This window comes from Neopelma chrysocephalum, unplaced genomic scaffold (genome assembly GCF_003984885.1).
Source record: "Neopelma chrysocephalum unplaced genomic scaffold, ASM398488v2 Primary Assembly neopelma1_22, whole genome shotgun sequence".
Lineage (NCBI taxonomy): Eukaryota > Metazoa > Chordata > Aves > Passeriformes > Pipridae > Neopelma > Neopelma chrysocephalum.
Window position 1 is genome coordinate 6,866,774 of NW_020897689.1, and position 23,209 is coordinate 6,889,982.

General features: G+C 36.1%; 1 long non-coding RNA gene across 1 annotated transcript in view; it reads left to right on the forward strand.

Annotated features, from left to right (window-relative positions):
- The window catches only part of LOC113971544, a 43,154-nt gene extending 20,743 nt beyond the window's left edge, over positions 1 to 22,411 (forward strand). The window contains exons 2-3 of the long non-coding RNA XR_003535589.1: positions 13,920 to 13,975; positions 22,355 to 22,411. This is a non-coding gene — a long non-coding RNA (uncharacterized LOC113971544). The remainder of the gene's footprint in view (positions 1 to 13,919; positions 13,976 to 22,354) is intronic.
- The last annotated feature ends 798 nt before the right edge of the window (positions 22,412 to 23,209 follow it).

The window sequence follows — 23,209 nt, forward strand, 5'->3', positions numbered from 1 at the left end:
ACTAACTCAAGCTTGTTTTCTTGTTAATAGACCATAAACTTTGTGATCCAGCTGATAGATAGGTAAATACCCCATAGTTAACATGTGCCTACAGGAGATATAACCCTTCTGGTGCAAATACAGTGCACCTTTTACACCTTCATGAGATGACTGAACTAGTTTCCTCAGGCAACTGTGCCTCTGTCTTCAGTGACATATATATGACCTTCCACTTCCCTACAAAGTTGAGGGATGAAGTCCATCATTCACTGGAATGTAGCAGCTGCCAAGGGTAACTTGCACTCATCTGAGTCTGAGACACTGGAGAAAACTGTTTACTCACAAGATGCTGTCTGTGGCAATTGACACACTCTTCTTTTTTTGATATGGTCAAGGTGGATGCCAAATCTCACTAACAGTTCACCTCCACAGAGAAAAAAAGTTCAAACGTAGTTATGTGCATGTTAATACATTAAAATAGGTAGCTTTCCTGCTCTTTGCTTTCACTATTTGGTTTCTTATTTGGCTTTGCAATGGTGTTACTGTTCTAACACTTTATCCTTTTGTTCTTCAACCTGGTTTTATAAGATTATTTTTTTGTAGTTTTTTTTTAACAGGAAAAATTAACACAAAAATACGTTTCATCCTCTTTTGACTCTTATATTTTCAAAAACTTATACAGATGATTTGAGTAAATAGCTTTATGGTGGCTGTGTTCTTGATTGGCTATCATCAATAGTCAGTCCCAAAAATACTATGGTAACAACTGATCCACTGTCTTTGATCTACTTTTATGAAATGATTTATTACATTCTACATTCTGATTAAAACAACCCACCAGCCTATTTGTTTGAAGATCTTAAATTCTAGGTTTTGATCTTTAGACTGACACACTTCGCTTTCATCTGATGCAATTAAATATAGTTCGCAAGTTTGTAACTATCTTTGGGCATCCCAAAACTTCATTAATTCTGCTACTGTTCTATGAGTCAACAGAGATTTCAGAGCAATTGCTTCCACATACTGTGCCGCAATGTTATTAGCCATCAAATGTGTATATTAGCAGCCTGCCATATTTCTGTTATTTGCTGTTGCAATTGGAAACACCAGGAGCAAATCTGTCTTCATTAGAAGAATCGAAACTGGTAAGACAGTTGGAGAGTGTCCTGGATTCACTTCCTCATCCTGAAGACATTTTGTATGAATTGTCCCTCCACATCACTTAATACCTTTTCCCAAAGAAATGTATTAGCAACCCTGACTTCGAGGTGGTCTAGTGTCTCCAGAAAGCATCATCAGCATTTCTGCTACCTCTGTCTTTAATTATCCTTATTAATTAAGATCTTTTTGCATCCAAAATCCAGTGTTTGTAGCTTAGAATCATAGTAGACCTTTGTTTGTTGTGAACTCTATTCTGAAATTGAAGTCATGGTGTGATATTTTGTCAAAGGAGCATGGATCCTCTATAGTGGCCTCTGTTAGGTGTCATGTCTTTCTTAGGTAGGAGTTAGCTTCTTTCCTATTTAGAAATGTTTAATTTTTCAGAATATTTAAAGAATGTTATCTTCCTTTTTTATTTCACTTTTCTCTGTCCTGCTGTTTGATTTTCCTAATCTGTATGAATTTCTTGAGGTTTGTTTTGTCTCTTGCAGCTTCATGCAGGTAAAATGTATAGTTTTTCATCCCTATTACACTGTCAGTACAAAACCTGTTTCCAGCAGTTCAGTACCTCTGTACAGCTAGTTTTTGCCAGCTGTGCTATATTGCATTTGACCTCACTGTTTTTCTTCTGGAAGTGAACTTTTGATACTTAACTTCTGATGACTTATTATACCAGAGCATTGGCCTGCTAATGTAGCACCTCCTCATCACTGTGTTGGCTTTGTAGCCCATAGAATTGACCAAGTTTGTAAAGTCTGTTTCTTGTGTCATAACCAAACAGTTTGTGTTACCATAAGATCCTAGATCTTAAGGTGGGGGTTTAGTTCTTTTATTTCCCATGCGGGTAAGCAGATCCCAGGCATCTCACAGTAGTAGAAGGTTTAGGAAGAGAGTGGTTCTTTTAGTCAGATAAAGAATTATTTAATTTTTTTTAATCTACCATTTGGTGAAACCTTTGCTCAGTTTAGTCACAGCTGAGACTGACGAGACCAAGGTTCCAACTTATATATTGAAAAACTACTTGCAGCAAGTTAGCGTTTTAGGACTTCAAAATCAATATTCAGCATCTTCCTTATAGCACTTGAAAATTAAATATATACCTTTTTTTACATTGTAATTCTGTTTTGTTGTGTCTTGTGTTATATAAGCTGCAGAAAAGGCTTACTTGAAGATATTACAGGAAAAAAAAATCAGATAATTTGTAGACTAATCAAGGGATAATTAGTTTTACATACTACTATATCTGGTAATGCTTCCTGCAGTAGAGGGAATAAAATTTATTTTGGAATGTTAATCTCTAAACAAAAGGGTTTTAGTGTTCAGCTACCATGAGAATGTACTTCTGAGTAGTCATCAGTGAAAAGGATAAATGCCTAGAATTTAGGGAAGCTAAAGGACCAGAACTTTTATTCAGTCTTGGATAGAAGTTACAGCCTTGTATCACTAGTTTTCTTTGTGCTCTGTTGTTCGTCTTTGTGTGCTGCATGAATATTTTAATTGTATCAAAAATCATAAAATGAAGTGGTAACTGAAACAGATCGATTATGTTATAAACATACTTGAAAACTTTTCACGTCTTCGTTTGAATGAGAATTACCAGTTGCCACAGTGTGATTCAGGAGACATTCAGCTGAAAGGAGTCAGAGAATGCTGATTCCTTGCTTCCACAAGCCACCACCACTCCATCTACTCTAAATGCTTTAAGAGAGGTTTTATTGAAGTAATGTTATACAAGACTTAAAAGCAGTATTTTCTGTAAAAATATTCTGTAAAAAAAATGAGAAGGATAGTATCTGATTTCTGCATTACCTGGAAATATTTCATTTTTCCATAAATGATGGGCAGAGATGATCTCAACATTAATGAAGAGAAGTTGTGAAGAAACATAAGAGATATATATTTCCTAAAAATCTAATGAATGTCCTTATTTGAGAATACTACAATTGTTATCTGGGATGTATCATTCATATGAAATCCAAGTTGACAAATAAATTATACTTTTTTAACAGGAGGTTCTGAAGTTTGCCTTTTTCTTTTGAAGGGTAGTTATGCTTACTCGATGGGTGATTTCATACTTTGGTATTTATGAGACTAAAATGCAAAGTGATAAACTAGTTTAGAGTTCACTTTAAAATTTTATTCAGTTTTAGGTTCCAAAGCTTTTTAATATTTCTTCTTGTGAGCAGACTAGTCATAGCAACAAATTATCAACCATTACGCTTTACTGTGTGTTTGCTAGGAAGCTGTCTTGGCTTGTTCTAAGAAGAGAATATTGTGACATGACTGGACACAGGATAAGGTCACATGCTTACTGCCACGATAGTAAAGTTGATGGTCATTTACTTTTAATAACAAAAGTATGGTAGCCTTGGATACTGCAATTCACAGGGAATACAACCAAAACCAGGGAGCAGTTTCAAAATGGTGTTTCCACCTGTTATGCATTCCCAGGAAAAACTCTTAGTAGAATTGGTTGAGTAGATTCCAGCTGCCTGCCTTCCACCTCCCAGGAGAACTTTCCATGCTGACATCATCAAAACATCTACCTAAATTGTTACTGCAGTCTTAAGTTTCCACCATTCAAGGGGAGTCCACTTCCAAGGCCAGGGCTGGCACGAGCCTGACAAGGTGACCAAATAGATGTCACTTAAGGAAAAGACAGTTGTGGGCAGGATCCCTCTCAGGCTGGGAAACTGAGACCAGATGACTCACAAACGTGCACAGGCATAATTGTAGAGCATCTGCTGAGGCCAGCTAGTCATCTTTTCTGTTCTCTGGAGCACACCTGGGGTTTTGGACCTCTGTTCAAACTGTCTGCTGACTGCATACAAAATGCAGACCTATTTTAGATAGGAGCTGTGGCCAGTCATGCAACAGGAAGTAAAGGTAGTTCTGTATCTTGAAGGCAGTTTTTAATAAGTACAATGTCCTTAGCTGAATACCTCTCTGATCCTGAGAACAGCTACTTCTTAGAGAACAAACTGGTGCAAAGTACGGTGAAGTTGGCCAACATGCTACAATTCATCTCGAATCTGTCTACTTTCAGGGACATATTTCAAGGATATTTCAGGGAACAAAAGGTTGTCAGTCTGGTACATGCTCTGCATTAGGCTATGTTGGAAGAGCTGTAATGGGGAACTAATCAGAGCATGTTGCAGTAGCTCAGGAGAGGGGGATAGGCTGACTCCTGCCATTTTCTGTGTCCATTGCAACCTTCTGTCTAACCTCTGCAGACCTGCTAAGTGTTATTAACCTGACCTAAGTGTCCTGTCATTTCCCTAGCTTTTAGTCACTTGCCAATAGCTGGTGTGCCATCTTGGTTAAAGATATTACCTAAATAGTCTTTTTTGTGCCAAGGAAATAACCCAAGATAGCATCTCCAAATTGTTTGTACAATTGGGAAGGATACCTCTGGTGCAGTGACTGTGTCAAGGATATTCCTTGGAGATACATTGTCTTAATGGAAGAAACAAATCACAGCTTATAGGTTCAGTAGAAGTCTTCAGGCAAATACACCTGATTCCCTAACAAAGCTGCTAGCCTGCCACATGTAGTTAGTTCTCTTGTTTGTGGCCTGAAGACAGGAGGCAGAAAGGATCAGGATTTTCTACCTAGGGGCAAGGTAGTCCCTGGGCCACTAGGAGAGTGCCTACCGCAGCAGGCAAAGACAGTAGGTTGTGTTTGTGGCAGTATTGACTCTTATGTGGGAGGCTAATTAAGCTCTTCTTAATATGCTTTTGCACCGATGAAGATTTCAGTCTGTTTGCACTTAAGCTGGTAAGTTCCTCATATGAGTGACTACTGTAGCCAGTTATAATATCCACAAATCAGTCTCTTGTAATAAAATAAAAGTTTTTGTGATGTGAATGCAATATTTATTGATAACTCTGAACTCCAGCCTCTGTTGATGCATGCTCCTACCTAAGATTGTGGATCCTATGGATTGCCCCCATCTAATAAAGTCACATGATTCAAAGAGCAGATAATTGCCATCGCTTCAGGATGGTTTACACAACAGGCTCTGACCATCTCTATGATTGCTACACTACCAATAATAACGACCAATCCCTGATTTGTTCCATATTAACCCAAAAGATCAGTATTGGGCAAAACTGGAGGCAGTGAGGGATGCTGGACACAGGAATCAGAGCTCTAGAGGAACATGGCTCCGGGGTAAACAGCATGGGGATTTCAAAGAGGGCCTGTTCCATGCAAAAACTACGTACTCACTGCTGTTCATTCCGTACACAAAATGGTCCCAGTGTGGTGAATGGTATTTCTGCTCCAAAAGCAACACTTGAATGACCAGAGCATGCTGCAAATGCAAACATGAGATGGGCAATTAGCCAAGTGGCACAGCTTCTATTACACACATTGTGGGAAATAGGGTAGCAGTTCAGTTGTACTTGGTTGGTTGTTTCCAGTTGTAAGCAAACCTGGCTGTTGCAGAAGGTGTAGATGGACCTGCAGCATGCCTTCTCAATTCCATCCTTTTCACAACCCCTGTGACCGATAGCAGCAACAGCAGGCACCATGCAACAATTTGAAAGTTGATAGATGAGTGGCAAAGCACAAAGCAGTGCAGGTTGCTCATTGCATCATTGCTTAATGCCACAAAAACTCATCTTCATAAAAATATACTAAATTGATCCAAGAAAAAATGGTACATTAGCCATACTTGCAGAACCAATATAGATGTCAGGACAAGGAGATTAGAAGTATGAAGAAAATGGCACTTGAAGTTTTTCACATACACAGCAAAACAACTTTTGCTAAAGAAATGCAAAATGCATTACTCATTAAAAATAGATATCTGCACATTTCCAGTCACCTACAGCTATTCCTGGAAATATATGGTCCAAAAAGAAATGATATTCAAGCAGTGAATGAAATATCTCACGATTCTAAGAGAAATGACAAGATTATAGCAATCAAACTCAACTCTTTTTGAATGTAAAAATAAAACAGTTATTTTGGTTAAATTCTCAAAATTAGCTCCACTAATTCATTTGCAGGCATACAACTCTCTTTAAGATACATATGATTGTGGAATGTTATTATTCACATTGAGATGGTCAGTTCTTACCCCTGAGCTATCAGTTTACCTCATGCTTAAAAGATGTTGTTAGAGAGGGGACATGCAAGGAAAAGCATGCAATTCATTTTCTATGATTACAGAGAGACATTGCCTCCTTTTTGAGGAATTGCTCATGAGCATAGTGTTTTAGATCTACTTTTTGAAGCAGATTTTTTGGTAAAAGTATTCATTTTATTTTAAGATATGTTAACAAAGGTAACATGTTAATATTGTCCCTGCTTTGGGTTTTTTTCTTGTAAGACCTTACAAAATTGATGGAATTTTTAATTCTATTATAGATGTAAAAGCCCCTTTTTAACATTTTGTAAGTAGATGATATTCTGTTAGTGACTGCCTTTTCAGTAATGTGGTGGTCTAAATTCTGAATTCTATTATTTTACATCTACAGCAACTGAAAGTATATTTTTTATAAACAGCAAACTTCACCTCATAAAAATTCATTACATAAGGGCATAAACAAGTACTTTTCCTTCCAGTCATTGGCAGTAAGTGATTCATCCGTTTTCCACAGAAAACCAATTTCATTGCAGATGTTCTGCAGACTCCCTGAATTGTAGAATCATATCATCCAATCCCAGCACAAGGAATGTAGGAATTTTTTAAAAAAAGGGGGGGGGAAAGACTGTGCTTAGTCTTTTTAATAGGATTGAATATCATTTGCTGTCTCATCAGTTTTGTGAAATAACCATAAAGTAATCAGCTTGCCATTCTTTTCTTTCCTGTACAGGCTATCAACTTACTCACAATGCTGATTTCATAGCAAGTACATATAAGTGAGTAACTTGAAGGAGAGAAAAATCTTTCTTTGAGGTTAAACAAAATGTAACTAGGTTACATAGTTGTCTTTTCTTCATTCTTTCTTTTCTTTCTTCCCTCCTTCATTCCTTTCTTTCTTGCTTGCTTAATACTTTGAAATATAGAAATTTCCCATAGTAATCAGCCACTAATTTTCTTCGTCTAATAGGCTTGCCTTTTTTTCCTTTGTAAAAAATTTTAAATTAAAGTTTACTTTTAAAAGAATTAGTAATTAACTATTAATTTAATTCTGTTTTTTCACAGTGAGCACAAAATAAAGGATTGACCTAAAAACTACTCTTTGCAAGTGTATGCAATTTTGTTTCATTCTATTCTGTATAGCATATAGAGTCCACCCTAATACATTTCCATTGCATTAAGTTATGTAGATACAAAATTCAATTCTGATAGCTGAAGGAGGGAAAGGAGACAAAGGAATATATTGAGGTGAAGGTGAAAAGGGATGGAGGAAGTCTGAAGCAGAGAAACCAAAACACTAGCTGACAAGCAGCAGGAATCAGAAAGAAAATTTATTTTCCAATTGGAAGAATTAATTTCATCAATAACTCCAAGATGGGGTTGAATTTAACCCTTAGAGAAGAACCTGATAGTAGCAAAATACACAGATTACGTCAACAAGTAAATGTTGTTTTATACTGCTTTAAGTCTTGCTGTGAGTCTCCTGTTTCCCATTTTGTTTTCCATTGCTACTATTCTTAGCATAGAGAGAACATTTCTCCAAGTGTCTGTGAATCAATGAACTAAAACCAGAGCAAGAACCGGTCTTAGAATCATAGAATCAAAGAATCACTTAGGTTGAACAAGACCTCTAGAATCATCAAATCCAACTATTGCTCTAACACTGCCAAGTCCACTACCAAACCATGTTCCTAAGTACCACATCTGCACGTCTTTTAGACTTCTCCAGAGATGACTCAACCACTTCCCTGGGCAGCCTGTTCCAATGCTTGACAATCCTTTCCATGAAGAAAGTTTTCCTAATACCTAGTCTAAACCTCCCCTGGTGCAACTTGAGGCCATTTCCTCTCATCCTATCACTTATTGCTTGAGAGAAGAAACCGACTCCCACCTCTCTACAGCTTCTTTTTAGGTAGTTGTAGAGAGCAAAAATGTCACCCCTGAGCTTTCTATTCTTCAGGCTGAACAACCCCAGCTCCCTCAGCCACTCCTCATAACACTTGTGCTCCAGACCCTTCACCAGCTTCATTACCCTTCTCTGGACATGCTACAACACCTCGGTGTGTTTCTTGTAGTAAGGGGCCTAAAACTGAACACAGGATTCAAGGTGCAGCCTCACCAATGCCAAGTACTCAGGGATGATCACTGCCCTAATCCTTCTGGTCACACTATTTCTGATATAGGCCAGAATGCCATTGGCCTTCTTGGCCAGCCAGGCACACTGCTGGCTCATATTCAGCCAGCTGTCTCTGGTCACCAGGAAGAAAAGATCATTGCCTGCCCCTTCACTTCCCCTGGAAGCTGTAGACTGCTATGAGATCTCCCCTCAGTGTCCTCTTCTCCAGGCTGAAAAAGCAAAGTGACCTCAGCCAGTCCCCATATGGCTTCCCCTCAAGGACCTTCACCATCTTCGTTGCCCTCCTTTGGACACTCTAATAGCTTAATATCTTCTTATATTATGGCACCCAAAACTGCACACATGACTTGAGGTGAGGCCACACCAGTACAAGGTAGGACCAGGTCAAGCAGGACCTACCTTTCACAAACCCACACGGGTTGAGCCTGATCCCCTAGTTGTCCTGCACATGCCACATGATGGCACTCAAGATGATCAACTCCATGATCTTCCCTGGCACGGAGGTCAGGCTGACAGACCTGTCGTTCCCCAAATGCTCTTTCCGTCCTTTCTTATAAATGAGTGTCACATTTGCTAACCTACAGTCAACTGAGGCCTTCACAGTTAGCCAGGACTGCTGGTAAATGATTGAAAGTGTCTTGGTTTGCACTTTCTCAGTGCCCTATCTTGTATCTGTATCCACAAAAATAGTATGTAGTTTGATGCTGAAAATGAATAGTGAAAGCCCTAAAGGAGAAAGCTTTGTTCAAAGTTTGAGAAAACAGCAAAATCCAGATCCAACTGACTTTTGTTGACCTGATCAGATTCAGGATTTCAAGAAATTTAATAGCTATGCTATGTCCATACCAGAAAATGAAACCTGTCAGGATCTTAGTTTTTTGTTATTCTGGCCAGTCTACATGGCACAGTCCCTATCTGTGTTCATAAACTCACTACCCATCATAAGAAAATGACTTCAAATGCTTGAGCTCAGCTGAGTGTATTTATATGTATATCTATAAACAACCACAGAGACTTAATTTCTAAGTAATTTCAAATATATTTCACATGGTGAGTGTTTCCCATGTATTGCATCTATGCTTACAGATTGTGTATTGTAACTGAGCTCAGTAGTGACTGGTAGACTTAAGCAAAGCATGCTCTTTGTTTCTTTATTGCTTCTCCAGTTCATTTCTTTCCAGGGCAGAATCCCCACATGGTTTTCCTCCTGTGACTGGTAGACTTAAGCAAAGGAGGTCAAACTGCTGGTGTCCATGTTTCCAGTGTAGAATCCATGATTTGGTAAGAACAGTGCTACAGAAATCATCCCTTCATTCCTGTTCAAGTTCTTGCTGTGTAAGGACAATGGGGCAAAGCTTAGACTGGTTTAAGCATGACTATCTCCTAGGCTCTTTCCAAATTTATTTCTGGCTCCAAACCACATAGGACCAGGACGTTGACTGTGTGTCAACAAAGAAAAACTGATTTTGACAAACGTACTAAAGGACAGTGTACTCAAAATACCTATTTGTCCTTTGCAGATTACAAAAGCAAAAACTTCAGTCCATCCTAAAGCCCTGATCATATGCAGGGCTTTCCTTCAGAAATCTACAAAATTCATCCTGTATGTCTGTATTTAATTGTGTTGTAAACAACATGGATGACTAGCAAATATAAATTCAGGAATAGGATCAGATACTTAATTTCATAACTTTCGTACACATAGAAAGGATGAACAATGATGTTGTCATTAGTCATGCTTTCCTTGTGTATCCATGAAGATGGAGCTATGGAGTAAGTGCCAACCAGCACAAACAGATCTGTTCCATCCTAAATTCAAGTGTGGTGAAAAATGAGAAATTGCACCCTGATACCAAGAAGCAATTGATTTCTTCATATGTAAGTTTATACATACATAAATATATATAGAGAGATATATGGTGGTTTATTAATTTCAAGATTTACTGTTGTAGAATTACAAACTTTTCTGTTCTTTTGAAGGCAGTGCAACTGTTCCCTAGGGTGTCAGAGATTGTAAGATCAGACACCTAAGGAGAAGAGTTTACACAGTTTTGTAAGAATGAGCTGTGACAAAACATAAAAATATGTTCTGGGAGAAAAAAAGCTATAGACATATGGACAGAAATAAAAAGATGAGGAAGTAATTTCAGAGACAAGCTTAAGGAGGACTTGAAAAAGGAGAAGGTACTTGGCAACTGGGGACAAGAAAATTTACCTCATGCAGCCACTTGGATTGAGGAGAGCAGCATGTAAAATGAAAAAAAGCTGATTCTTACTGAGGTATTGAAAAAACCTATTGAATTAAGTTTTTCCTTTAAAATGCCTTGCTGGAGTTTTCTGTGTGAAAAACAATCAGCCTGCTAACTGCAGGCTCCAGGTGAATATATGGGAAAAGATTTTTCTTTCTGTGATATAGGTTATACTGACATGTAGAATGGAAGTTTAATACTGCACTTTATCATTAGTCCAATGAAATTACAGATATCAGCTCCTTTAGCAAATTAAAGTTATACCACATGGAGAAAAGGATTAAACCACATATAGAATTAAGGTTATCTTAATTCTTTTCTGTCCTTCAACCATTGAAATGAAAAGGGTCGGTTCGAGAAAGTTGCTAGGAGACCATAATCACAAGTGTCAGAATAATACATTTTTATTTAAAATAGGAAATGTTGATTAATGAACATACTTAACAGATAATGAGTAAAGGTATTGAAAGCATCTATGTTCAATCAAATTTTGGGTGAAACATTTAATTTATATATTGAAAAGCCGATGAGAATTGAAAGTCTTCAAGGTAAAGCCAACCAAATCATACAGTTAAAACTGAAGGACACAACAGTTTATGAGTACTTGATTAGAAGCCTCTGGATACTAAGAAGCAAGAGCAAATGTTCCCAGTATGCAAGTCCACTAAGACTAAAAACAAAGAACAAAAAAGGAAATTATTTAGCTATTAGTCTCATATAGACATCTTGTTGAAACTAAGGTAAGAGGAGCCATCTGCTTCAGAAGCAATGAATTGGTATAAAGGTAAGATACTGGAAAAGATGGAAAAGATGTTATATTAAAATTAGAGAAAACTAAACAATAAATAAATTGATGGTGAAGAAACTTCAGCCTAAATTAAAAGATCGCTATTAAAACCTGACCAAAAAGGTCCTAAGATTTATTATACCAAATCCTCCAACAGTGTCAATTTAATTTGTGTCATGAGAATTTAAACAGGTATTATGCCCTGAAAACACTAGCATGGTATTTTGCATGCAAGATTTATCATCCTTATGTTCTTGGAACCAGGAGTCTAAGTATATTACATAACTAGGAATCTGAAACTATAAGACATTGGCTCTTCTCTCTCACATTTAGATGTAAGTGGTAATGCATAATAAACGGCTCACTGTGATGACCACCTCAGCTTCATGCACATAGCATGGATTGTGTCCTTATTGATTCATGTCATTGTCAAGGAAACCAGTCAACAAGACTGTCCATCCAAACCAAGTAAACTAATTTGAATGCTATGAAGAAATTGTTTCCTATATGCCAATAGACACCTGCAGAAGACAGGAAATGAGATACTGATCCAGCATCTGGCTGCTGATCACTCATCCTACTACTAACAACAAAATCTTACTGTGGATGCAAATCTTGCTAAATCTTCCAGGGAAAAAATAAATCTGTACTAATAGAACAGGAATCAAAAAAATGCTCTTGAAATAATGGTAGTTTGAAATAAACTTACCATTCCGTTATTAATGTGGAACAATCGTAGAAGCATAATATATTTCTGTTTGTTTTATTTGATAAATAATAAATCCAGACATTTCTTTTTACCAAGCCATCACTTAACTAATTCTGACCTAAATACTTCTAATAAAGTATTATATGCATAAGTTTATTTCTAAGTACAGCACATATTATTTCTAATGAGGAAGGGTAGCTGCATGCAATGAGACAACAGCCATGCCTAAAGCAATTACAATTCAGGAAAAATAAATTTTTGGTGATGTTAGCTGAAATGACAGCTACTTATACAGAGAAAGCATAACCTGAAAAAGTGCTTCACTTAAAAGAAAAATAGATTAATGTTATTTAAACAGTTGGCTCAAATTTGAAAAATCTTATCAGAAGCACAGTGTACAACTGATAATGTCTCTGCTATCCAGTAGAATTATAAAATTAGGGGAAAAAAAGTTTTGCTGATTTGTAAGGGAGAACAAATGTACCTTGTGTGTACAAAAAAAAAAAGATGGAAATGGTTTGTACTTCCAAAGTTTATATTGGCTTGCATTAACGGTTCCAAACTTTTTTAATTTTTATTTAACAATTTTACTTCTGATCTGAATAAAGCTTTCTGGGCAAACAGGAAAGGACACTACAGATTTGTCTCTTGAATGGTGCCTCTATCACCTACCAAAAAGAAAAGTGAATAAGAAAAAATTACTGTTTGCTATTTTGAGAGAGAAATTAGAAACTCTAACAAAATATATTTGTTTGAACTCTGATAGTATAATTATCTAGTCATCTTTATATAGTATGATATTATACTGTATTGCTTGTTTAATTTGTATTTCAGTTTAATTTAAAACCAGGTCTTGAATTTGTGTATTAGTTAATGAATCCAACTCACCAGAAATTCAATATGAGTAATCAGCCAATAACTAGCAAAATTAATTAATTTCTATTGTGTAAAGGAAAAAACAAAGTAATGCTCTGTATAAATTAGTGAACTCTTTGTCTTCCTGCAACTTAGGTGAGTTATTTGCTGAAATATGTAGCAGAGTTTGCTCTTCTCAGGAATCTTGGAAAAGCAGTTGCTAGATAAATTTCTTAGTTATTATATGGGAGGAAAAAGCAGATATGTAGAAATTAGTAGATTCCTAGGATATTTAAGGGAGAACTTTTTTAAACTTTATATTCACAAGAAGATACTTAAATAGTAAATAAGGTAAATTTGATTAGTTTTTAAACAGAAATAATCAGGTTCTAAGAGAATGTTCAACAAAGTATTTCAGCACCTAAATCCAAGACAGGAATCCACAACCCCTATGGAATGTGTAAGCACCTTTCTCTCTACCAGTAACTTTACTACTACAGTAAATTTCTTAGACATGTCTTAGTCTTGTGTTACGCAATCCCAAAGACAGCTCTTTTGGGAAAGCAGAGCATGACAATGTTCACCTGGTGTCTAAGACAACTTGGGATTTATTAAGCAACCATCCTATTACCCATGTCTCCTGAAAGGCACGTTTCAGCAGGCATGCACCAGGATGTCCAAACGTGCATTGACGACTGAGACTCATACACAAAACACAGAAAGAAGCTGTAAGAGGTGCACCTGCCTATATCTGTATTTTTTATTATAATAATGGGTAGAAGTGAGATTTGTTTTCTGTGATTTACACCTCCTAGAAGTTCAGCTCACACATGCCTGTGAGGAGACAGCACTAGCTCTAGATAAGGCTGCAAGGGAGGCAGCAATCAAATATGTAAGAGTTTATACCATCTAGATCTGTCCTTTTAATGATCTGTTTCCTTTCTGTGTAGGTTCATCACTGTGCTTTCCACTGGAAGCAAGTTACCCCTTATTTTCAACTGAAAAGGTAATAAATTACTATGTTAGAAGAACTATTCTGTTAATTAATATATCTTTTTATTACCTCTCTTGATTGCCAATTCTGTATCTTCTTGGAGTTCAGCACTTGGGAGATACTGAAGATAACTTCCATAGATGTCGACGGTAACTGAGTGAACAATAAGAGTTGATGGTATTTGATGCATCTTAGAATGTAATAGTTTCTGCATTTGTCTCTTCTCTTCTTCACTTTATCTACTGGACCTAAATTATATTCAGTTGCATCATTTCCAAATGAATTTTTTTTCTGTGAAAGATTCACCACAGACAGTAAAATTAGAATTTTTGTGCCTTTATTTTTAAATCTGAGAAGTAACAGAAGACAAAATACTTTATACCATCATATTTTAGTAACAGCAATAATAATTCCATTTTAACTTATAATACAACGCTTTACTCACTTCGTGGGTCTGCGTCCAGAAAACACTTTGCAAATGTAAACTTCTGTATATTGTATAAGAAAACAATTATCTACTGTTCTTGAAAAACAAAATCTTGTATTTCGTTTGCATAACACCTATTTCAACAAATTAAAGACATAATTTTACTTACTTATCTGCCTCATAGATTGGCACTGCTGTACAATCACATAGCAAAAAGATAGGCTTTATGAGAGTTTGGAATTCTTATGAAGAATTTAGAATACTTATAGAAATATTTTGTATACATACCTAACATATAGCGTATGTATACTGTTGGATGAGTTATGGTGTATACATAGACAGGAACTTTGGCTTTAAGGTTCTGTAGGTGAGGACAAAGATTTGCTGTTTGTTGATTCCTCCTCCACACAATGAATTTGTTCTGAGTCTTTGTTTCCACTTGCATCAAAATACCCACAAATGTGTTCAAATTGTCTCTGAACAGCATTGTGTGTTGCATTTCCTGCATTTCAGCTGAGCAGTGAGAGTGTCACCAAATGAAATGTGGCTTTTTCTGCTATTCCCCTCTTGCCTTCAAACCTGTTGATAGAGTTCAACTATTATCTTGAGCAGCATTTAAGTTTACCTTCCAAACACCATGCAAATTCCATGCATAAAACTAAGTTGGGTAAGTTGATCTCTGTGAGACAGGGAAGGACCAGCAGGAGTAGCTGTGTGGGCTGACCCAACATATGGTGCCATCAATATAGTTTTACGTGGACCATCACAAGAGCGGAATTAGATAGTATGCAGACTCATGCCAGGTGTTGTCTGGACATTTAATTTTTGTACTGTTATTTGTAAATGTATATCTATCTGTCAGGGACAGAAGAGAGAAAGAAAGGAAGGAATCTAATAAGGGTTGCCAATTCAAACCACACTTTATTCTTAGTGACAAACTTACTTCACATTTTGCCTAGGACTGATTTCACATGGTGGGCTAGAAGTGCAAGGGCAATTTCCAAGGAGATGTAGCACCTCCTCTTTTAATAATTTTTTTTTTACAAAGCTTACAAATTTTCACATTTATCTACAAATTTTGTTTGTTCCTGAACTTTCTACCACCAGAACAGCAAAAGCCGTACTCACCAGATAGCTCATCAAAATTGTTTCCGATTACAACTGCAATAATTGTCATTTTATCTTTTTTGTTCGGTTGTCCCAGATCCTTTTATACAAGCTCATAATTCAAGGAAGTTGAGCAGGACTGGAGAATAGAGACCAGTATATTCAATCTCCATTTTTTTTGCAGTTGACCATCTTCTTGTTAAGAATTTTAAAACTCCTCTTTCATGAAACCTTTTGTACATGTAGCTGTTTTCCCTGTACAATGTTTGAATGCAGGTCCTAGATAAGCTTTTAGGTGTTGCACAGAAGTTTGAAGTGACAAAGACAATAGGAAGGGTTCAAACAGCAGCAGAAGAAAAATCTTTTTCTTGTTCTTATTATATGTCTGCTACTATGTTCCAAACATTTAATTTATGGACATTTTCTGTCCTCAATACTATTTTTTACTGTTTTGTGTCATAAACAACTAAACCAAGGAAATAGTACTGAGTGAAAAGATACTTCAGAATTTAAGAAAAGGGGAATAAAGTTTCATTCTCTTGTGCATGTGTTTCTTTCCGCTTTAAAAATATAACAGAAATACATGGCCAGGATCTTCCCAACTCTCTCATTCTGCAAAAAAGAAAACTGTGTATAGACCATCTTCTAGGCTTTTCTAAAAATTGGATCTATTATAGTAAACATAGTCTATATCTCAAGGAAAAGTTTACTTTGTAAATTTTCTTGTTGCCCCATCATCTACACCATCCCACCATCTTTCTCACCCTCCCACTTTTCTTCTGTTGGAAACCAAACAGTGGCCAGATGGAGTGAAGTGTTCGGGTTCAATAACAATATCAAATCAAAATACAGTTTGGGCTTTCAAGGGGCTTTGGAAAGTACCCTTGAATCTCAGAACAGTCATAAGATATAGTTACAAGCTAGTGATTCAGCTGTATTGAGTGGATTGCCTGATGCTGTCAGATATCAGATGTCTTTTTCAGTGCTGGAGGAGGAAAAATGTCTCTGTTCCTTCCTCCTCTGCCTTAAACTCAAGCATCTAAACCTCAACCAACATGACTGCTTTATTTACAAAACCCAGATAAATTCTCTAAGAATATAAGTGGCATTGTCTCGTGATCTACCTATGTTTAGGAAAGAAAACCAATGAAACTTAAGCATTCATTAGATTTCTAAATGAAACTGCAAAGCAATAGTGAAGATGGAGGTTTTGTAAGATTTAGTTTTTGCCAACTAATATTACAAATAAATACTTTACACTAAAAAAAAATACAGAAGGACTTGAGTGACTAAAATCTACCCTTTTAAAGAAAATTTGTATCCCATGTGCTATATATAACATGTCTAACAAGGCAATTCAATTGTAAGTATACTCCTTCTTCTCTTTGAGGTTTTTTCAAGTCTAGCTAAATCCTTTTCCATTTTTTTTTAATTTTTTGTTTGTTGTTTTTGTTGGGGGTTTTTTTGTTGGAGAATAAAAAACTTCCTAAAACTGAAATATTTTCAAAAGGTATCAAACATGAGGATTCTGAAAAGTACTTCATAGCACGGATCCCAAAGCAAGACACAGAGATTCTATGGTCACTTTTGAAAATCTTGGCAATCTAATTTTAAAATTTTAATCTAATTTCCTGTGCTTATTTATAGAACGGAGCAAGCTAAGCCCTTTGTTGAACTTCAGCCATCCTGTGAGTTTATGTTATCAGTTATAAAAACGTACCCTGCCCCAATTTCACAAGTCCTTAATTACTCATCTCCTCCCACAGAAACCATTAGCAAGTGATACATGATACGTATTTCTTAAAATATAATATGAAATGCAAAGCAAAGTGTCAGGCTGTTCAGAAGCTATGCATATTTTGGTGACTCAGAACAATGCACAACAGTATAAGGAGATTAATAAAATTAAGAGTTCATTTTCATTCCCAGTTCCGATTTGTCTTATTTAAATGCTGGGCTGTCCTAAGGTTAAAAATAAGCTCTTCTAGTTTTAAGCTTTTAAGTTGTAGCTTTAATCCTTTGTCTGACTTGAATTTGATGGACTGCATTCAAAGTAGGTAGGTTATATTCATTATTTATTTCTTTATTTTGTTAAATGTTACCCATTGCAAACCAAAGAGGTCAGCAAAACGCAGTTTGATAGCTTTCCACTGGTTATTGAAATATATTTTTCACATGACCACAAAAAATGTCAGAACTTTGTTTTCATTTTTCAACTCAATATTTCCTCACAGAAAATTAATCTGGTAGCAAGTATTTTTAAGGAGTCCATCAGACTCGAGCCATATTCCATTTGTTGCAGGAAAACAAACATGTTGTGTATGTTTAAAGAACGGACATATGTGATATAGCTAATTAACAGGCATAGTAATCTTACTTCATGGAGATTTTAGAACAAATCTGGATCAAAGTATAATTAATTATATAAATCAGAAGTGAAAAAAATGCTAGTTAGGTTCAGCAAAAGCCAATTATACGGGGTAATTATACCTTTCTCGGCTAAATTAACAGGTTTTCTGAGCAAAGAAAATGTACTAGATAAAATATATCTGGACATCAGATTTGCTGCAAAATAACTTCTGTAGGAAATTGTTTATTAAGTTAGTAAAGCTAGACTAGTGCAAGAGTTGTAATATGGGTAAGAAAAGAGTGGAGGTGATACTGTTTGTGGAAACTGTTAGTATGAAAAATAAAATAGTTCCAGTGATACTAAATTAACACAGAAGATGTCCCAAATGTCAGACAGAGCAAAATGGACAACTGAACATGGGAGTAAAACAGCTGGGATGTCATACAACAGTAGTCAGTGTGAGGTTTAGGACAAATAACAAGACATTGGTGCTTACAGAGTGGAAATAATAGAGGAAGAAGATACAAATGTGTACTATTAATCAGTCACATAAAATATGTGAACAAGCAGTGTGAAGAGGGTATGTTTAACGTAAATGACTAGGAGAACTTTGGAACACTGAATATTATGGTTCTCGATGGAAGTTTCTGCTCTATTTTACTGTCTAGCTACTTAGGGAATTCAGACACCAGAGACATAGAAACAGACAGCTTTTTTTTAGAAGATGAACTGTGTCAAGTTGTTTTATCAGTACACTCATGTATGGTAAACCCATGACCTGATTCATGGATGGACTGTATGAAATGTGAGCTGTTGGAACCGAGGGAATGGAATTTCTCCCAGAAGAAGAGGGAAGAATGGAATTTCTCTCAGAAGAAGAGGGAAGATGAGCTGGTCTCCCACTGTAACCTACACCAAAGTGAAAAATGTGAAGCTGCATGTAGAAGTTAAGGGCCATATACACTCAGATCAACCACACCAACTTATATCCCCACCTTCTAAAGAACTTATATCCAAGTGAAACTCTACCAGCATTTTGAATTAATAAAGTGTATTATAGATTTTTTTTTTCTGTACAATTAATTGGATTAAATAGTATATTATTGCCTTGAAAATTTTTATTTCTTCAACCAAACTGTCATTCTTTCTTACACAATTTTTTAGGAAACAATTTACATTGCAGATTTCATCAGCAGAATTTCAGTTTAACAAAATCTACTGAGTGTTAACAGTCCCAGGAAATAACTGAGATCACTAGCTTGAAGTGTTTTATTTTACAGCATGTTTTTATCAGGATATATATCAAAAACAAATAATCCTCAGGCCAAAACTTTTTTATACTCTGGAGCTTCTTCCCCCATGAATCCATGAGAGATTTGCCTTGATAGCTTCTATTAACACAAGTGGGAGTTGCAAGCCAATCCCCTATGCATTGTTTGAAGAACTTATCTCAAAGCATTGCCCAAAGCAAATTTTTATGATAGCTTAGCACCCCTGGGAACAGGGATTTATAATGGCAACAACTGAAAAAGACCCTAATCTATAGTTTAGTGATGGGAATAAGAGTACTGTTATACGTTTTCAGTTATTATGCTGCTGAACTTGAACTCCAAATTGTTTCCTTCTTGAAGAAATATTTGAAGTAGTTTTGTTGAAATAACTATTATAATGCTTTAAAGTTTCTGAAGTATTTTAATATTGTCTCGGATTTCAACCTTTCTTTCCATTCCTCAGTCAAACCACACAATATTTAACAACATGCATTATTAACAGAAACTATACAAAGCCCTTGAAAACCACCATGTAAAGCAACAAACACTCTTGTATGTATAACTTTAAAATAATGTTTTCCTGATATCTATACATTTCATCTATTACTATTTGCTGTGATAAAGGATCTAACTTGTTCTTTGGGTAATAATCTCTGTTTTAAAAACTTCCGAAGGAAATAAGAAATAAGACTTAAGCTAAATGGCATGAGCAATGCTCTGCAAATTATCTTGTCAATATTATATATTGACAATTATGTAATATCAAGGCTGATAATAGCATATAAAATTAGAAATCTATTTAAATTTGATAATTTTAAAAATCTTTTGCCCTGATAAATGTTTGCTGTTTTGTAATTTTAGAATTTTTGCTAGGTTTAAAAAAATACTAATGAAAACAAAGCAAAGTTTCAAAAGTTAATGAAAGGAGTGGGAAGTTGATACTAGGTTTTTCCTGGCCATGTTTTTGGATCTTATGGACAGGAAAAAAAAACCTTTCTTAAAATATATAATGGTGAAGTATTTTGTTTTCCATATGAAATAAGAATTTTTATTTATAAAAGCAGGCTTTGAGGAACCTTGAAAAAAATGGTCAAATTTTGGTCTAGTTTGATTCTCTTTGATCCCACATAGCATAAGTAATGTAGCCTAAGTAATGTACTTTCACTAAAGTAAATTCCTTTCACTCAAAGTCAAAGAATCACGAAGTGGCTGAGGATGGAAGGGACCTCTGCAAGTCATCTGGTCCAACCCCCCTTGCTCAAGCAGGGCCTCCTAAAGCTGGTTTCCCAGGACCATGTCCAGACCACTTTTGAATATCTCCAAGGAGGGAGATTCCACAATCTCCCAGGGCAACCTGTGCCCATGGTCAGTCACACTCACCGAGAAAAAAATATTTTCTGATATTCAGGCAGAGCTTTCTGCATTTCAGTCTCTTCCCTTGCCTCTGTCACTGGGCCACTGAAAAGACCACGGCTGTTCCTTTTGTATCTTCCCTTCAGGTATATGTAGGCATTCATAAGACCATCCTGAGGCTTCTACCAGGCTGAGCAGTCCCAGCTCTCTCAGCCTTTCCTCGTAGGAGAGATGCTTCAATCTCTTATCATCTTTCTGGCCTTTCATTGGACTTTCACCAATACGTCCATGTCTCACCTATACTAGGGAACCCAGAACTGGGCACAGTTCTCCAGGTGTGGCCTCACCAGTGTTGAGGAGAAGGGAAAGATCACATCCCTTGATCTGCTGAAAACACTCCTCCTAATGCAGCCCAGGATACCACTAGCCTTCTTCGCCACCACAGCATATTACAGCTCATACAGGAACCTCAGGTCCTCTTCTGCAAAGCTGCTTTCTAAACGGTTACCACCCAGCAGATACCAGGTCATGGCATTGTTGCTCCCCAGGGCTTTGTGCTTCCCCTTCTGGAAATTCACGAGATTCCTGTCAGCCCATTTCTCTAGTCTGTCAAGGTCACTGCAGATGGCTGCACAACCCTCTGACATACAAACCACTCCTCACTGTTTTGTGTCATCAGCAAACTCGCCCTATCATTCAAATCATTTCATGTTATTTAAAATGTTCTATCTTCTTTCATTGTCTCCAAGCATTTTTCCCTCTTTCTTTCCATCTCTTTGGTGCTCCCAACAACAGGAATTATTGTTCTGAGCTCCAAACAATTCAGCCGTGCTTGCTGGTATGAATACTCAGAAATCAAAGTGAACCTAAACTGTGTAAGGAGCAATGGAAAATCTTAAGTGAGGAAGAAATTCAATCTCAAATGTCATACTGCAGTGGCAGAGAAAGGTGTAATGGAAAGACTAAGTTAGCAGCCAGTTCATTAATTGCTGTCGGCTCATATATATTCACACATAATACTCCAAACTGCACTATCCTTGTTGATATCTCTACATAAGATGTAGAAAACAGTAGAGACATTTTATCATCAGGTATTGGGGCCTTAAGAACTAAAAGTTTGGGTTAGAACTGTGTTTCCTTGTATTAATGAATTTTGTACACCACTCAGATGAAAGCTAAGTTATAACTTTGTCTCTGAACCAGTCCGAGTAGAACATAGATGTAATATGAAAACAAATTATGAAATTGTGTACTCTCCTCATAAAAATATATTGGGATGAATCCAAGACTTATCAAATCTGTCACGGTTACTGTACAGAGATTAATTTGTACTGTTTGTCTGGAATCAAGTTTTAACTGGATTCAGGAAAGATAAGATCATGCAGGTATAAACTAATTTGGTCCACTATTTTGAAATGTAAATTTTGTAAGAATTGAATGTCTAAAAATATCTGGAATAATTGAACTCCATTAATGTATTGTTCAATTAGCTTCCACTTGTGGGAATATTGATACAGCTGATGTGCTATTTCCTGACAGTCGTTATTGTTCTTAAATGATTTTAACCTGGCTTACTTATCTGTGCAAGAAGGTTGTATTTGGAACAATGGTAAAAGCCAAGTGGTTAGTTTGGGTTTTTTTCAATAAATTACTCCCTGACTTCTTTGTCAAACTATTAGCTCTTTATGTGTGAGCTCTTGTCCTCTAACATAGTCATAATATGCCTTGTCTTCATCCTAAACACAGATATCTGTACATCACAATTCCCATCCCTACTTCATATAATATTAACTTGCAAAGCTTAATCTTTCCAACAAATTTCTAACAGGTTCCAGGGATTTTCCTTAATAATAACCATACTCTTTTTTTTCTCCTTCTAACAGTCAGATGAATGATTCAAAATGTTTTGTCTGAATGAAGATGACCAGTCTCCTTATCTGTGAGTTCTTGTACCCATACAAAATGTGCTACACACATCCTTTTTTGCTGTTTTGTATTTGTCTGAAATGGATTATAGTAGTTTCATTTTTCTTGGTATCTACATTAAAGTAGTATACTACATAAATAGAAAAATCACATTGACCCTGAATATATTTGCAACACTATTTCATATTATGGACATATTCAGATTTCATTTACACTGGCCTCCACCTAGGCAAGCTGCTCATGAAGGGAATAAATTGAGAATCAAACACAGATCACTGTAATGAAAATCAATGTTAATATATATCCCATACTTTCTAGGAATAGAAAGCAAACAGGTTGCTGTCTGTTTTGAATAGCTGCATAAAAATGTTGTACACAAAATAATCTGTCATGAGTTTTCTGCATTCAGAATAAATATTTCTGAATTGTTTTAAACATAGTTCCATTATTTCTTGTACAAGAAGAATTCCAGCTTATTTATTAAAACCTGAGGGGCCATCACATGATAGGTTGTAATCAATAAAACTTATGCCAACTGATGTTATTCGGTATGTCAAGTCATATTGCTACAGTTCTGTCTCTAGGATGTTACAAAGCACTAGCTTGTTTGCAGTGTTCTTTTCTACCTTCTTAGCTATGACTCAGGAATTATTTCTCATAACTATACCAACGAGAAAAAAAAAAACAAATCGTATTCCTTTCATTTCTAACAAAAGACAAAAACACACCAACAAGAGCAATAGAAAATTCTGCTCTAATGCACCATTACTGCATTGCCTCAGATGCATTACACAAACTAAATAAATTACCTT